Below are 17,126 nucleotides of genomic sequence, written 5' to 3' on the forward strand. Positions count from 1 at the left end.
TTTTTACTTTTGAAAACCCCTTTGGTACCTATTATGTTGATTCCCTCTGGTCTTGGTACAAGCTCCACACATCATTCCTTTCAAACTGTTCTAGTTCTTCTTGCATGGCCTCAATCCAATTTTCATCTTCCAAAGCTTGTTTGACATTTTTCGGCTCTGCAAGAGACACATAACAAAGATGGTTAATTTCATTTTGTCTTCTCCTTCTTGTAACCATTACCTCATTTGGATCTCCAATCACAGTTAAGGTGGATGAACTTTTTGAACCCATGTTGGTGGATCTTTTCTTCTTTGGTTTCTCCTTTGAATGCTTTCATAAAAAGATCAACAACCGCTCTATCGCTTCATTTTGTAATGATGAATCAGTAGATGATCTTTGCATGGAGCAATCCTATTGTTGTTGCAACAGAATAGGTGACAACACATTGGGCGTAAAGGTTTAGGTTAACGAGATTGATGTGTTCATACCATCTTAAGTGGTAACCCAAGGAACAAATATGTCTTAAATTTCACATTCTTGAGAATATTTTGAAATGTCTTCGCATCACTAAACAAAACATTAATGATTAAAGACTTTTTCTGAACGTATATTGTAGATACCAATGCACAACTGTTGGATAATATCCAATAAAAACTCATTCATCACTCCTAGAATAAAACTTACCTAAATTCTCTCTATCATCAAAATGTAGCATTTGCATCCAAACACATGAAAGTAAGAGAGATAAGGTTTCTTACCTTTTCACAGCTCATAGGGAGTTTGAACAGTACCTTTTCTAAGGTAAACTCGGTTGGAAATATACTGCCGTGTTAATGGCTTCTGCCCAAAGTCTTGTAGGAAGTTTTGTCATTAAGCATTACCCTAGCCATCTCTTAAAGCACTCTATTTTCCTTTCCACAACACCATTTTATTGAGGTGTTTTTGGTGCTGAAAATTCATGGAATATGCCCTGCAATTCACAAAAGTTAGCAAAATCAGCATTCTTAATTCCTTTCCATGGTCACACCTTATCCTCACTATTTGTAGCTTTGGAACTCTTCTCATCTTGCAACCTTTTGGCTAATTTCTGAAATGCATTGAATGAATCAAATTTCTCACGCAAAATAACAACCCAAGCATACCTTGAAAATCATCAACACAAAAAAAACACATACCTCTTACCTCCCAACTCTCGGTTTGCATAGGATCTATTATATCTATATGGACAATTCCAAAACACATGAGGTATTGAGATTAGATAAAGCTTTATGAGATATCCTGTTGTTTACCTTTTGACATGACCACACACTACCTTTTGGAAGTTCAAGTTTTGGTAGTCCTTTAACACTTCCTTCTTTGAGAATCTCACCAAGTCCTTGAAGTTCATGTGACCAAGTTTCTCATGCCACAAGTTTTTGAATATGTTTTAGAATTGAAACTGGACACATGGTTAGAAAGCAAGTAACAATTGTCATTTGACCTTTTTCCCCAAGTAGAGAAATACCTTTACCATTCAAAATTTGACACTTGTCCTTTGAGAATTGAACCACAATCTTTGTCACAAATTTGACTAATACTAATCAAGTTAGCTTTCAAACCATCAACAAGTAAACATCTTTCAAAATAGGCAAATCAGGAAGCACAATTGACCATTTGCCAAGAATTTTACCTTTCTTTCCATCTCCATAAGTGACATGTCCACTATCAACCGATTCAAGTTCAGTCAGAGAGTTTTATTACCTGTTATATAACCTTGAACAACCACTGTCTAGTTACCAAAGGTCATTTGAAATGCAAGTAAAAAAGCATGTGACATAAAACAGTTCACATAGCCTTAGTTTCCAAACTCTTTTGGAAGAAAATCATTGTTAGCATTATGATTTACCTTGCAACAAACTATGGTTTTTTTAAACTTTCTCAAGTAAGCAATGAATCTGAAGCATTTGGTTCTGATGTGACCTTTCCTATTGCAAAAATGGCAAATAGGAATGAATTTTGATACCTTCATGCCCGTCTCACAGTAGTACCTTCAGTAGAGTTTTGGTAGCCTTCACAAACATGCTCGCACCAGCTTTCGATGTGCTAGCACCAGGATTGAAGCCTAAACCATATTGATCTCTAAATGATTTTCCTTGACCAAACACTTCATCAAGCTTAGAGAGAACCTGCATTCAACTTATCAATGATGACCTAGCCTTAGTTAGTTCAGGAGTAAGAACAACAATCTTTTAGGTCAAACTTTTCTTTTATTTCACAAAGTAGCATTCTCAATACCAAGAGATTGCAAATTTTCACAGCCTTTACCCATTAATCAAACATTTTATCATATGCCTCTTGTTGCTTAGCATAGATATCAATGGTTCATCTGAACCCTCACTTTTACCATCGTCTTGATCCACGGTGAAGGCTAATATTCTCATCACACCCAAATCACACATGACTCCTCTATCATGCTCACTCTCACTCAAAGTGGCAGCCATGACTTTATCTTTCTTCTTTTTCTATGTTAGCACACTCAGATTGTACGTGCCCCAAGCCCTGCATGCAAAACACTTGATACCTTTATTTTTCTTTCTTTTTCTTTGAAAATTTCTATGTAAAGGTACCAGAGTTTGATGTCATAAGACTTTTCAAAAAAGGTTTTTGGCCATAACCACTATTATGAGCTTTTTCATGTTTTTCTTTAAACTTTGCAAAGTTCTTTGTAAGTAAGCAAAATTTTCATCATCCAATGAACTTAAATCACAATCATCAAAAGGATCAGAATCAACCTCATGTTTGAGAACCAAACCTTTGCTTAGTTTCTATTTTTCCTAGCGTTGCAGATCATCTCATAGGTTTGGAGAGAGCTAACGAGTTTACAATGTCCATAGCATCCACATCTCAACATTCTTCAATCGTGGTGACCTTTGACATAAACCTCCGAGGTAAAAGCAAAACACTTTCCTAACAGTTCAACATTAGATATGTTCTTCCCAAGAAAAACACTCATTAGAAATATCACAAACTCTACCATAAATCAGATAGTCTCATCTTCTTCCATGTTCAGATTTTTAAAATCAGTGACAGTCTTTTAAACCTATTTCTTTTGACAGTACTAGTTCCCTCATTGTTAACTTGAAGCCTATCCTAAGCATCTTTAGCAAGCTCACAATTAGCATGACTTTCATTTGATTCACATTAACAACATTAAAAAGAGCATGAAGGGCTTTAGCATTATAATTGCCAAAGTTATTCATCAGTAGTCTAACTACAACAAGTTTGGGTCTAGACACTTCATTTCAACAATAACTAGGGTTGTCCAACCATTCACAACCATGGCTAGACTTTTTCATCTATAGACTTAAAAGCATGAATCCTAGGTCTCCGTATATAATATTAGGTTCTTCACAAGGTGGTCTATGAGCAGATCCTCTACTAGCAAGAAACTCATGACGAAAAACAATTAGATGATGCTAACATAATAAACGAAGTGTACACATAAGACACCACAGATCTAAAATGAAAACGCAACAAAGATCAAATTTCGTCCAACAATCAGACACTCAAATGCACACAAAACAATCAAAATGGGTAAGGATAAACTAAAGTAACTTATTAGGACACGCTTTGATACCACTTGTTGGGGAGAGAGTTGGAGTTTTAACTCATGTTATAGTATGGTTACACATTTTAATGGCACAGAAATATTACCATAGATTAAACTTTCCAATTCAAGCACATCAAACACAAGTGCGAAAAATAAAGAACACAACCATATACATGGTTTGACTAAGTCCACTTTTAGCAGCCTACATCCATGGGACCTTGTCCAGATCGAAGCAATCCACTAAGTTAAAAACACATTACAAGATATAGTTCAAAGCTGATAAAGCTACAGTAAAAGAACGCCTGTTCAACTTTACACTTAGCACCACACTCTGAATCTTTAACTTGTAGCAACTCCTTGACCCTTCTTCACACTGGGAACACACCTGTGAATAGCTTATGAACCACCAAGCTTCAACCACCGACGCCATGCACTAGCATCAGCAAAGGAACCACGTTCCAAGATCCATCAATAACTGTTTTGATATGGTGAGGTTTTGGCACAAATATGGAAATGAACCTTGAACCTCAAGAGAAGAATATTCCAAGAAAATCAAAGTATATTGAAACAAAATATTCAAAAAGTTCTTATTCATACACGTAAGAAAGAGGTGTTTATAATGAAAGATTTCTTGCTTAACAATATAGTGTCAGGTTAGCTAACAAGACTGACGCATGTTTGTCCAAATAAGGAAAGTTTTCCTTCTTAGGTTTTGACCACAAAGCAAATCGAGAAAAAACTTTATTCCCTATGACCACTTAAGGATGTTTATGACACATGTAAAAGGTCCAAAAAGCACATTACAAGATGTTTGTTCCAAGACTTATGAACAAAGAGGGGAAGTAAGAAGCATGGGGGAGTGATTTTAATATTTTGCTAAACTTTGAACCGTTATCTTTCCATGGGGAGTTTGTTATTTTGTTTGCTGTTGTTTTTGCTTTGTTTCTAAAAAACCCTTCAGTTATCTTACTTTGATGTTTTATTTGTTTTATGTGCTTACCATGAGTTCACATTTGTGTTGTTTTGTTGGTTATTTTTGTTTTGCAAATCTGCAGGTTTACTTGGTTGATTGAATCAGGTTTGCATTAATCCTTTTGTGTTCTTTGTTCATAAATTTGACAAAGGGGGAGAATGTGGAAAACTCATATTTGTCAAACTTATGAATTGTGTGTGTGCACATATGTTTCGCATGCACACTAATTGCCAGACTTGAGTCTTAGCTTGTTTTGTTTAGAGTGTGTGTGCACAAGAATTTGTGCTCTCACTCTTGCTTTAGATATTTGCAACTTAGCACGAGTTCATGTTTGAAAAGTGAAAAAGATATTATTTATCTTTGTCTCTTACTTTTTAGGACCTTTTTACATGTGTCATAACATCCTTAATGGTCTTAGGGAATAAAGTACTTTTCACAATTTGCTTTGTGTCCAAACCAAAAGAAGGAAAACTTCCTTAGTTGGACAACATGTTGTTAGTCCCTTGTTGGCTGCCCTGACACTACATTGTTGAGCAAGAAATCTTTCATTATATAACCATTTTTCTTGCTTGTGTAAATTAGAACCTTTTTTAATTTGTTTTATTTGTACTCTGATTTTTTGAGTATTTTCTTTCTTAGGTTCAGGTTCACTTCCTATTTGTGCCAAAAAAACCTCACCATATCAAACATGTTATTGATGGCTCTTGGAATGTGATTCCTTTGATGATGTTGGTGCGTGGCATCGGAGCTTGAAGATAGGTGGTCTACAAGCTGTTCACGAGTGTGTTCCCAGCATGCAGAAAGTCCAAGGAGTTGCTACCGTTAAGGATTCAGAGTGGGGTGCAAAGTGTAAAGTTGAACGGGGTACTTTTTACTATAACTTAGATTAGCTTTGAACTTTATGTGTAACGTGTTTTTAACTTAGTGATTGCTTTGATCTGGACAAGGTCCCATGGATGTAGGCTAAAAGTGGATTTAGCCTAACCATGTATATGGTTGTGTTCTTTTTTTTCCGCACTTGTGTTTGATGTGTTCAAATTGGAAATCTTGATCTGCTTGGTAAATATTCTGTTGCACTGAAAATGGGTACCCACACTCTCTAATGTGAGTTAAAACTCCAACTCTCTCCCCAACAAGTTTCAACGAGCCATGTATTCATATCGGCGTTTTTAAACTTTAGCTGTACACATGGTTTTTAATCTTAGCCACACAATTTGCTTTTGCCTTCCCTGGGCGTGACATGCATGCTGGGTTTGTATGGCTTTTGCATTGCATAAGGCTTTGATTGTTTACTTGAGTGCACAATTGTGGTATACGTCCTCATTGATGAACCTTTCTTCTTGTTGGAGGATTTTCATGAGCCAGGGATTTGTGCTTCCCTTTATGGAGATACATCGCTAGCCTAACAACTCGAGGTTGCTAGTTATCTTGAGTTGTCAATAAGAGTTGTAATTGACTCATACAAACACCGAAAGTTTCCAGGTAACTGGAGAGGTACAAATGACCCACTTAAGTTCCAGCTACCATAGACTGTATAGCCTTTGTAGCAAATAGTTTAGGCTGTAGTCTTTTCGAAAAAAAATTTCTAGTGAAGTAAAGAGCAGAAGAACAGTGTCTCACTATCCTAACTCATGGGATTGAATCTAGTCATCAGCTCGAGGTCATCAGCTACTTGAGGGTAGCTAGCTTGAGTGCAACTAGCTCGAGTCATAGCTAGCTCGAGGGCAGCTAGCTCAAGGTCATTAGTTAGCTTGAAGGTAGTGATAAGAGCTTGAAAATACATGTGTACTTAGTGGTTTATGAGAAATTACTTATGGGAAATTAGGTTTATTCTATTCAATCTAACTTAATTATTTCATAAATGCCTTTTATGGGATCACGAGTATGTTTTGAGTGTTTTCAGGTTTAAGTTCTTAAAGATGACATTCAGATGGATATTATATTGATGATGGAATGTGGATGAAAAGAATCATACGGTTCATCATTCGAGCTGAAATCAAGAAGTTATGGCAATTTGAAGTTAAAGTGAAAATCCTGGAAAACGCTCCGTTTGAACATGCATTAGTAATTCAACAATAACTGAGCTTTAGATTTTGGATCGAGATGATTCTGGGACCATTAGAAATCTGATTCAAAGGGCTACAATTCTTTTACTTACCACTTGGCCAGATTCAAACGTTATCATGCTAAAAAATCACCATATTTTAAATATTGCAAGTTCTGGGGTAGAATCAACTAGCCCCGGCCACTGCGATTATAGAATTTTTTACATAAATTTATGACATGTATTTCCTGTTTTAAGAGTTCTAAGTGATTATGATGTGGAATCATAACCCTAAAACCCTATGATTATAAATATAAGTCTTTACACAGATTTTGATTATTAGAAAGGGGATTAGAAGGGAGGGAAGTTTAGCCGCTCTTTGGAATTGCGAATTTCTATCTTTCTCATACTCATATTTATGAATACAATGGTTGCCTTTATTATTGAAAGTATGAACTAATTTTTTTCTAGGGCTAAGATGTAGCCCAATTTTATGAATATGCATTGAATAATGTGGTTTATTTTTATTAAGTTTTGTTCTAAGTTTTATTAGTGCACTTAACTTTCAATTCTAAGGGCCGTAGATTTGAATGATTTTATGGGTTAGTTGAGATCAGAGATAAAACCTAATTAGTCTAAGGTAATAAAACCATAGATTGAGCGATGCTAGGGATAGGTTACCGTGATTTGTAGGCTCTGGTAAATTCCATAGAACTTAATGCTTCAATTGCTTAAATCTGATTAAAGATAATTCAAGTGTAATTAGGAGTTAAATTGTGAGGCTATTCAAATTTCGTCAGGATATCCAACGATTGTCGCGCGATGAATCTGGTGGTTGCGGCGACCCAACAAATGAGCAGAAAACTCCTTCAAGCCAGGCAACCTTGCCGTACCCACAACGGTTAAGAATCAGAAGCTCGACAAGCAATTCGGTAAGTTCTTGACATGTTTCGAAGTTTACATATTAATATTCATTTTGTTGATATGCTTGAACAGATGCCGAAGTATGCAAAATTTTTGCACCACGAGAGAAAATTCGAACACGAGAAGTCATGCTGACAGAGGAATGCAGCGCGCTGATTCAAAAGAAACTACCACCTAAACTACAAGATCCAGGGAGTTTTACTATCCCTTGCATTATGGTGAGTTGTTATTTTTGATAAAGTGTTATGTGTTTAGGGGCTAGTATTAACTTAATGCCTTTTTCCATCACAGGAAGCTTGGTTGGGAGAAGTGAAGCCGACCACCTGTCTTTCCACTTAGTCGTCATCAACATATCCTAGGGGGTAGTCGAAGACGTCCTGATTAAGGTAGACAAACTGATTTTCCCAGTAGATTTCATAGGGCTAGACATGGAGGAAGATCGGGAAATGCCTTTAATCCTAGGACGACCTTTTCTAGCAACAGGTAGAGCATTGATAGATGTGCATCAAGGGAACCTAATCTTAAGGGTAGAAGATAAGCAAGTAGAGTTTAATGTTTTTGATGTTTAAAAAGCGTCCATCCGACTTAGACACATGCTTTGAGATTAGTGTCCTTGATAACATAGTAAATAAAAATTATAAGAAAACTACCCTAGTTCACCCCTAGAGAATGTTTAGTCAACTCTAGGACTATGGAGGTTGACTTTGAGATGGTAGATGACCAATGATTAAAGCCTTTGGGAATGGTGAAATTAAGGATATGAGGCTTGGATTCTCCTAGATGATTCCGCATTGAAGAAAATGAAAGTCAAGCTTACGACTTTAACCAAGCGCTTTTGGAGGCAACCCAGCTTTTTGTTTTTATTTTATTTTTCTTTCATTGATTAGTGTGTTATTTTTGCAGGTGCTAATTTCAAGTATGTTTATTATTATTATTTTTTCTCCTCTTTTTTTGTCTAAATATTTTGAAGTTGTGGTTGTTTCTCTAAATTCATAAATTTAACATGTGACGTGTTTTCGATGAGGTGCACCGCGTTTTTCTTTGTTTATAGATAGACAGACACAATGAATGAAACGAGTTGGTGATCGATTATCATGCGTATTTGCACTTCACGATGCAAAGGGTTAACTTTCTTTTTCTCATATTCTTACGCTTAACATTGGACAATGTTGATTTTATTGGTTGGGGTAGAATTTAAGAAACTTAAATTGAGCAAATTTTTGTATGGATTTAGAGAGTAGTTTTTTTATTCTTTATTTTAGTTGTGAGTTTTTATTTTGTGTCTCTTGGATGAAGTCATAGTCTATGATAGGAAGTGATTGCATAACATAGAACTAATGGAGAGATTTTTTACCTTTGCTTCTTCGAGATGGTTAATATTAATGACATTGAGTTGAGACCCTAGTGAACTGTGGATTGAAAGTGGTCAGTCACTTACTTAGAGACGTTTGTTATAGAAGTTTCCATGACTTCATTGTGATCTCAACAAACTCTGAACTCATTTGAAAATCCCTCAAGGCGAAATCCTAGAATTCACATCACTTAGGAAGTTTTTAGGCTGGTTTTGGCCAATTGAGACTTTCAAGCCAACCCTTGTTTTTGTTGTCACTAGTTACCCCTTTGAGCCTTGTAACACAATGTACCTTGTTTTCTTTCCTTTGAACTTAATTTTTACCCTATCCTGGTTACGAGCCAAAATACAATCCTACCCATGTTAACCTTAAGAGACTTTTTTGTCTTCAGCTTATTACGAGTTTTGGTAAGGAAGTGTGGTTGTCACAACCCACGTGTGCGAAGAAATTGGTTGGGGGTTGTGGAGTGTTTGTAAAAATCAGTGGGGATGTGCATGTGTGCATGTTTCAACCTTCTTAATTTTATTAAGTTTAAAAAAAAAAAAAAAAATTGGCATTTTGCCTAGTTAAGGGTATTTCGGCTGGAAACCAAACCCGCCTTAAAAACTGCCTACAGTACTTGGCAACTTCTGGTATAACAACCCACGTACACCTTAAACACATCCCCCCGCCACTTCATGGGAAAAAAAAAAATTACAGTTTGAAGGTTGTAAATTAGTGGACATATTGGTTGGTGGTTAGAGACGTGGAGTTCGATTTGATTTTAGAGTTTGCATGAGGAAAATCGAGTTCTCTTACTTTGTTATTCCTATCATTTTCTTGGAACCCATACCCTGGCCTAAAGTTATAACCTTTACAAAGACCTATTGATCCAAGGTATGGAAATTCTACATTAGCGGAGAGTGATGTGAAAAGTGAGCCTATGCGTTTGATTCCATGTTCACATATAAGTCATAACCCAATACTGAGATCAAAATTTGTTCTGAATGTTGTGCATAACACCATCCGAGTTTGTAGACTAATGGTTTTGTGTTTGTTGGATTTTCTAGGGCCGACAACGAAAATGAAATTGATGTTTGCATTGTCTTAGCTTTAGGTGATTTTTAATTAATCTATTTATTTTGTGTATATGCAATTTTTTAGACATCTTTATGAATTGATCCAAGACTTTTTGTTAGTGTGTTCTTTTTATGTTTATGTTTTGTTACTTTTGGAGTTTAGGATAAGTTTAGTGTGGATGTTTGTGGGTATCATCGCTGGAAACCCTCACGAGACTCAACTCGTCCAACTAGGGCCACCTAGGAGTTTAGAGGCTTGTTACATACGCTAAATGCAATCTTGTCAATCTACGAAGTGATTTAGGATAGTTTAGATTTAGGTTTTTAATTTGTTGTTTCTCGTCAAGCTTAGAGACTTATTTTATCGCTTATTTTCTAGGGACTAGCAAAAAGCTGGTTCGGGTTGTGATAAGCTTGAATGTTGATATTTTGTTAGTGATTTAATTGGTTTATTCATGAAAAATGTTGTTAAAGTGGGAATTTGGATTATTTCTTTCATAAATACCATTTATGGGATCAGGGGTGCATGTTGAGTGTTTTCAGGCTCAAACAGGTTGTTGAAGGGAAAAGAATGATGTCGATAGGATTTACGATGCATAGGACAAACGGCACAAAATCAGGGTCAAATGAGGGAGTTGTGGTACGTGAAGATGTTACGGAAATCTGGAAATTCTCATCATAGTTGCCTCGAGTTTTCTGTCATAACTTGAGCTGTAGAGATCAGAATTTGATGATTCTGGTGGCGTTGGAAAGATTATTCAAAGAGAACATGTTGGAGTTGATGACTTCATCTAATTCTTAGTTTACAGATGCTTGGGACAGAAGGAACGATCACCATAGTGATCATTCTTACCGCCCGGCGATGGTCACGGTTTGTGTTAATTCATTACCCTAATCCGAATCTGAATGGGCTAAGTTTTCTAATCTTTTTCCTAAGCATGAACAAAACCCTAGGGATATAAAAGAGAGTCTTTAAGAATTTAAAAGGTTTTTTGGAAGGAAAAAGGACGGCTACTACTTTGGAGATCGAATCTTTTGCGTTCTCGTTCACAAATTAAGAAGTTTTTCAATTTTTCTTTCTTGAACTATGTTATTCAATACAATGGTTGTTTTCATTACTGTAATTATGAACTAAATCTCTTTTCTAGGGCTAAAGATGTAGCCCAATTTATGAATATGTGTTTGATTAATTTGTTGTTAATTCTTATTAAGCATTTAATTCTAAGTTTTATTATTGTGCATAATGCCTTCAATTCTTAAGGATCGAGAGTTGAATGATATCATGGGTTGGGTTGAGATCGAGAGATGAAACTTGTTTGTCGAAGGTAATAAACCATAGATTGACGAACGCTAAGATAGGTTACCGCGATCTGTGAGGCTCTGGTAAATTCTATAGAACTTAATGATCTCTTAGCTTCTAAATTCAACTTAAGATATTTTGGGTTGTTGCTTAAGGGTTAATTAGCTAATTGTTCGAGAGAAAGTTAGTGGAATATTAGGGAGTTTGGCCTTTAGAATAAGCTTAATTAGTTTAGCAATAATTATCAATGCATAGGATTAAATTGGTGTGAAATCTATGCCCTAGGTTTAGTCATATTATCTGTATATCAAAGTGTTTATAAATTCTGCATTTATTTGGTTTTTAGTTTGTTTACTTTTTCATGAAATTCATTCTTAAAATTCAGTTTAATCAAATAGCAATAAATTAGATTAGTTTGGTACTTGGTAGGTAGTTCTCTGGGGATTCGACACTCGTTTACCGCGGCTTTATTACTTGCACGATTTCGTACACTTGCGAATAGCCTATCAAGTTTTTTGGCACCGTTGCCGAGGAACTATTTTTTTTTTAACCATATCAATATGAAATATATAGTTGCTAATTTGATTTTTTTATTTCTATTTACTGTTAATTGTTATTTTTTTTTGTCTTATTTGTGGTTTTCAGCTAGAATCTGGAGAGCTTACGTTCCAGAGGTTGTGGTCATCTTAATCCACTTGATTTTGAGATCGAGAGAACTGCAAAACAGTTGAGAGAGAGAAAAAGGCAAGCTAAATCTGAACAAGCAATGGCTAACACAGATGTTGTCAATCCTAATATGCAAAATCAAGAGAATGAGAATGAGGATAATTTAGGAGGAAATGCAATGGGTGGAGCAACAGTGGTTCGAGAGCATTGAAGGACTATTCTAGTTCTACTATTGATGGTTGTTATTTAAGTATCGGAGACCACCCGTTCAAGCAAACATTTCGAGATTAAGCCAGCAATTATTGGAATGATTCAGCAGTCAATCCATTCCCTGGTTATTGAATGATGATCCCAACCTGCATATCACAATTTCCTCTCGAGTGTGTGTACACATTCAAGCTAATGGGGTATCTGAGGATGCAATCAGACTAGGCTTTTCCATTCTCTGTACGATAAAGCTAAGGCTTGTTTGATTTCATTGCCATCTGGGAGCATCACGACATGGATGAGTTGGCTCAAGCGTTCCTCACTAATTATTTTCCACTTGCCAGTCAGCCAAACTGAGGATGAGATTACCAACTTTTACCAACAAGATTCAGAGTCATTGTATAAACATGGGAAAGTTTAAGGATCTTCTACGGAGGTGCCCACATCATGGTATACAATCTGGTCACAAGTGCAAACATTCTACCAGGTTTGCTACCAACCATTCAAGCCATGATTATGCTACAATTGGAGGAGCCTTGAACACCAAAACACCAGAAAAGCATACAATCTATCGAGGTGATGTGAACAACAACTATATAAGGACCCCAGAAAGAAATTCAACAGAGATCAGCAGGATGTGCACGAAGTCGACAGTTACACTGCATTGGCTGCTCAACTTTCAAACATCCAGAAGCAATTAGGTAATGTGTTAAAATAAATGCAATTGAATCTTCTTCCCTAACATGTGACCTTTGTGCAGGAAATCATCCATCCAAGGATTGTTAAGAAGGGAACCCGTTTGCTCGACCTGAACAAGCCAATTACATCGATAATTTCCAAAAGGGGCAGGGAATCCATATTCCAACACATACAATCCAACATGAAGAAACACCCGAACTTCTCGTGGAGCAACAACAACGAGCATAAGCAACCTCCTATTTTTCAGAATCAAGAGCCAACATCTAACTAGAGAATGTGCTCACCAAGTTCATTGAAGAGACAAACAAAAGGTTTGAGAAGACTGACATCCTTGTCCAAATCAATCAGCCTCTATTAGGAACCTTGAAAATCAAATTGGGCAGATTCATAACATATTAGCGGGAGAGTTCAAGGGGTTTTGCCGAGCGATATAGAGAAGAATCCAAAGGACAAGTACATGCAATCACCTTAAGGAGGAAGAAGTTTGAAAAATTTAGAGGGTGAAAAACTGAGGAAAGAACAAAACTTGAAGGTGAGCAGAAGAACGATCACCGCGGAATAAAGATGGTGGCCGCGGCGAGCGTGAGCAGGAAGACCGATCCTCAGAAAGAAGGACATCACCGCAGCGATGAAACTGGTTGCCGCGGCTACCATGATGCTATTCATATTTCGTTAGGATCATCAACGATCGCCGTGGTGATGAATCTGGTGGCCACACGTCGCCAAATGAGCAAAAACTCCTTCGAGCCAAGCAACCTTGCCATACCCACAACGGTTAAAGAATCAGAAGCTCGACAAGCAATTCGGTAAGTTCATTGACAATTTTGCAGTTTACATATAATATTCCTTTTGTTGATATGCTTAACAATGCCGAAGTATGCAAGTTTTTTAAGGAGATCCTCACGCACAAGAGGAAATTCGAGGAACACGAGAAAGTCAGGCTGACAGAATGGCAGCGCGCTGATTCAAAAGAAACTACCACCTAAACTACGAGATCCAGGGAGTTTTACTATCCCTTGTATTATTGGTAGTTGTTATTTTAATAAAGTGTTTTGTGATTTAGGGGCAAGTATTAACTTAATGCCGTTTTCCATCTATAAGAAGCTTGGATTAGGAGAAGTGAAGCCAACCACTGTGTCTCTTCAATTGGCAGATGTAACGCCCCACTTGAGGTATGTAGTTAAATTATTGTTGCATTTATTGAATGTTTATTGATTTTTGCTCTCATTTGAGCTTGCATGTTGTTATTTTTGGTTGGTTGGCCCTTAGTTGAATTTTGTTAAAGTTTTTTTGAGAAAAATGTGAAGAAAATCCCTTAAACTTTCATTAGGGGTAAAATGGTCTTTTCACTCAAAATTAGTTGAAAACTTGGGGAGTGAAAAGAGATAGAATTTCATGGAGAATGTAATAAAATGAGGGCATTATTGTAATTGACTAAGGGACATAGATAATTTCTAAGAAAGAGCAGGGCAAAATGGATACATACATACATATATATATATATATATATATATATATTATTAGAATAAGAGTTCAAGAGTAGAAACCCTAGCCACTCTATCTCTCCATTCATGCCATTCTCTACTCAAATTCTCTCAAATTTCTTCACTAGATTTCCAAGGAATTCAGATTTTGGGTATTTTTGAGTGGATTTTCAATCCTAAGCATCCAAAGGTAGATTCTTGCATCAAGATGTGAGATTAATTTAAATTTTTGAATTCTTATGGTTTTATATGCTTAGGTTTTTAAGAGGAAAGGAATTCTATACAAGAAACTATATGGTGGAGTTGCTCAAATTCAAGGTAAGTAAATCCAAACTAAATTGCGATTTAAGAATTTATTTGAGTAAGAGTTGTGTATGTATAGTATGTATTCATGCTTGCTGAGAAATGGAGATGTTATGAGTATTTATCTATATTGATATGAATTTAATTGAGTTATGAGCATGTTTGTGATTGAATGATGATGAGTTGAGTTTGATTGAAGTTGAAGGGAGTTTTGGAGCAAACCCTATGGGAGTGTTTTACCTTGACAGGAAATTGAGTGTATGAGGAGTTTTCCTCCCATTTTGTGGTTAAGAGAAGAGTAGTATAAATAATAGAGCTTTGGTATGCACATGAGTGTTTGATGAAATGCCTACGTGAGAACTGCCCTGTCACAGCCATGACTTTGTGAGTGATTTTTGGGTATCTTAGAAATCGAACTGGGTTGAGACCAAAACATAAAGTTGTAGCCCTGTCTCTAAGATTTAAAATGAGACAAAAACTGTAGTGATCCAAGGTGTATAACTCAAGTTATACCTTCTTGAGTGGGACCTGTGCAGAATGACTGTTTTGTGCAATATTGTATTTGGCATTTCATAAGGGCATTAATGAGCATGAACCATCCATATGCATTAATTGTGCTTGAGAAGTAGCTTAAGAAAGAGTAGAGAACTTTGTGAATAGACTACTCTAAGTTAAGCTATACTATGAGTACTAGCTTGGGAAGAGATAATATTAGCTTGAGCAAGAGTAGAGAATTTTGAGTATAAGCTATACTATGAGTAATAGTTTGAATGAAAAGAGTAGAGAATGTTGAGAATTCAACTCTAAGAGTAAAGAGAATGAGAACACTCTAATAGTAAAGAAAAGAGAGATTGAGCACTAGCGAATAAAAGAGAGAAAAGTGCTACAAAAGAGATAGAGTAGGTTTGTGCGTAGGGAACCCGTGAGTGATGATAAATCACGAGAGTGGGTGCTTTGTGATCTCCAGCCATGCCTCCGGTTAGATGGGGCCGTGACCGTCCACGACGATGGAACATGAGGTTCCAGCCGTGCCTCCGGTTAGATGGGCCCGTGACATTCAGAGAGAGAGAGAATACACTCACGTGGCCAAGGGTTCCGAATCCATGCATGACCGAGTCCGATCGGCAGAGTATGGTAGAAGTCACGAAGAGTGGGTTGGTGCTTTGTGATCTCCACCCAGCCGTGCCTCCGGTAAGATAGGCCGTGACATGCGTGAGGGAAGAATGAGCAAACAGGAGAAATAAAGAGAGACAATGAGTAGGGTTACGAAGAGTGGGATGTTACCCAGCGGCCTCCGTAAGATGAGGCCGTGACCTACAACAGGAAGTTAACAGAAAAGATTTATGAGAGAGAGAGACAGAAAGGAATCAGTAGAAGTCACGTGAGCGGGAGAAGTCCCGGCCGTGCCTCCGGTAGATGGGGTCGTGACATTCAAAGAGCGAGTTAGTAGAAATGAATTATGAGAAATGAGAATGAGATATATAGAGAATGAGAAAGAATGAAATCTTGAGAAAGAATGAGATGAGAGAGAAAGTATGAGAAAGAATGAGAGAGTTTGAGTTATTAAGGATAGAGATAGAAGAAAGAACATGCAGTTCTTTTGCATAAGTGCATGGACATCTCATACATGAAGCACCATGAGTTCTTCCATGGTTAGTGAAGATAACGAGAATAAGAGAGAGAACCATGATTTTCCTTCATGGTGAGTATGATGAGAATAAGAGAGAACCATGAATTTCCTTCATGGTGGTAAGAATAAGAGAAGGAGAAAAGATATAAGAACAGAGAGAAAGAAAGAATAAAAAGAGCAGAACGAGTTAAAGGAGAATAAAGTATTAGCAAGAAAGAGAAAAACAGTGAGAATTAGAAATATAAGAACGGTAGAGTAAGGAAAGAACCAAAGAGTGAGTTGTGGGGACAGGTAGTAGAGGATTTATTTACTGAGCATTATTGTGCTCACCCCACTATTCTTCCTTGTTTTGCAGGAAATTAGGAGCAACGGTCGGATGGACGCTGAGAGCGCAGAGTACTGGCACTACGTCTACTAGTTATGATATTTTGTATTATGTAGAAGTTTTTAATACAGAGTATTTTGATGTGAAGATTATATTTTATGAGTAAAGAAAAGTTTGAGCCCACTCTTCCATACGCTATTATATCTATAATTTACATAGTATGAACTATAAAATAGCAGTAGAGGAGGTGTTACAGTAGATCGACATAACATATCCTAGGGGGGTGGTAGAAGACGTCCTGATTAGTAGACAAACTGATTTTCCTAGTAGATTTCATAATGTTAGACATGGAGGAAGATCGGAAATGCCTTTATCCAGGACGACCTTTCCTACCACGGGTAAAACATGATAGATGTTCATCAAGGGAAACTAATCTTAAGGGTAGAACATAGCAAGTGAGTTCAATGTTTTGATGTTAAGAAGCGTCCATCCGACTTAGACACATGCTTTGAGATTAGTGTCCTGTAACATAGTGAATAAAAAATTTGAAGAAAACTACCCTAGTTCACCCCTAGAGAAGTGTTAGTCAACT

The 17,126-nt window shown here is 36.7% G+C and overlaps 1 non-coding gene across 1 annotated transcript; it reads right to left on the reverse strand.

Moving 5' to 3' along the window:
* Positions 1-12,443: 12,443 nt before the first annotated feature.
* LOC116136078 lies at positions 12,444-12,547 on the reverse strand. Its single transcript, XR_004128982.1, has one exon. It is a non-coding gene; the product is annotated as a small nucleolar RNA R71 (small nucleolar RNA).
* Positions 12,548-17,126: the final 4,579 nt, after the last annotated feature.

The sequence above is a fragment of the Pistacia vera genome, unplaced genomic scaffold (assembly GCF_008641045.1).
Source record: "Pistacia vera cultivar Batoury unplaced genomic scaffold, PisVer_v2 Contig309, whole genome shotgun sequence".
In the NCBI taxonomy this organism is placed as follows: domain Eukaryota; kingdom Viridiplantae; phylum Streptophyta; class Magnoliopsida; order Sapindales; family Anacardiaceae; genus Pistacia; species Pistacia vera.